At 46.4% G+C, this 1,465-nt stretch overlaps 1 pseudogene; it reads left to right on the top strand.

Annotated features, from left to right (window-relative positions):
- The first annotated feature begins 204 nt into the window (after positions 1-204).
- On the top strand, positions 205-1,150 carry LOC139180425 (olfactory receptor 6C74-like; annotated as a pseudogene).
- The last annotated feature ends 315 nt before the right edge of the window (positions 1,151-1,465 follow it).

Genomic DNA, 1,465 nt, shown 5'->3' with positions numbered 1-1,465 from the left:
AATAGTATGGAACTCAGCTTCTTCCAGGTCAAGAGTCCATTCACTGAGCCACGCTGCTATGTGCCTAACTCCTTGCTGAGGAGCCAAATACTTGTTCTTATGCTTCTCTAAAACTTTTGAGCTCATTGTAATGTCTTTACTTTAGGTTAGGATCAGCAGGTGATGCTGAGTGGGAAAAGATGTCCATGGGAAAAAAAAAAAAAGATGTCCATGGAAATGAGGAATGGGACAAATTTCCAAGAATTCACCTTGGAGGGCTTCCCTGCTGTCCAGCACCTGGGCAAAATCCTCTACCTGGTGCACTTTCTGGCGTACCTGGTGTCCACTGCAGGCAATGCAGTCATAGTCACCACCACCTGTGCTGATTCAAGGCTACAGACACGTGTGTACTTTTTCCTAAGTATTTTCTCTTTCTTTGAGTGTTGCTTCACAAGTGCTAATATTCTTAAATTGCTGGTCATCTTTCTTTTAGGAAAGCAAATGATTTCCTTTGCTGCCTGTTTCTTACAAGCCTGTGTCTTTGTATTTCTGGGAGCAGTGTGTTTCCTCCTCATAGCAGTGATGTCTCTGGATCAGTACCTGGCCATTTGCAAGCCTCTTCATTACATGACCATCATGAACCCGAGGGCTTGCTGCCTCCTGGTCATGCCTGCTCGGCTTTGGGCTTCACTCTCATTGCTGGTCTGGTGGTGATGGTGTCCCAGTTATGCTTCTGTGGCCCCCATGTCATACCTCACTTCTTCTGTGACCTCGGACCCTGACCCATCTCTCCTGCTCTGACAGCAGGTCTGTTGAAACATTGCTCGTTGTCCTTGCTTTGTGTGTCCTTTTGACTCCCCTCATCATAACCATAACTGCATGCAGAACATAGTCATCACAATCCTGCGACTCCCATCAGCCAAGGAGCAACAGAAAGCTTTCTCCACCTGCTCCTCTCACCTCATTGTCCTTTCTCTGATGTATGGCAGTTGTGTGTTTATATACATGAAACCAAAGCAGGTGAACAGACTGGACTCCAACAAGGAGGCTGCCCTTGTGAACACGGTGGTGACTCCCCTGCTAAGCCCTGCCACCTACACTCTGAGGAACAAGCAGGCCCACCAAGCTCTGAGGGAGACCATGAGCAGAATGAAACTATCAAGACTTTAAAAAAAAAAAAAAAAAAAACACCTAGCCCTGGAGCGGAAGGCTTCTAAAAACCATGCATCTTCATTCCAGAGTTCATAATTGAGAGTCTCCTGGGAGCAGTCCTAAGATGACAGAGGAATAGGATGGGTAGACCACTTTCTCCCCCACAAATACATCAAAGAACATTTAAACGCTGAGTAGATTCCACAAAACAACTTCTGAATGCAGGCAGACGACATCAGGCACCCAGAAAAGCAACCCATTGTCTTCGAAAGGAGAGAGAAGAAATCCAGCTCCACCTACCAGAACACCAACAAAAGCTTCCCTAACCAGGAAA

The sequence above is a fragment of the Bos indicus genome, chromosome 28, assembly GCF_029378745.1.
Source record: "Bos indicus isolate NIAB-ARS_2022 breed Sahiwal x Tharparkar chromosome 28, NIAB-ARS_B.indTharparkar_mat_pri_1.0, whole genome shotgun sequence".
NCBI classification, from domain to species: Eukaryota; Metazoa; Chordata; class Mammalia; order Artiodactyla; family Bovidae; genus Bos; species Bos indicus.
This window is presented reverse-complemented; position numbering and strand designations above follow the sequence as displayed.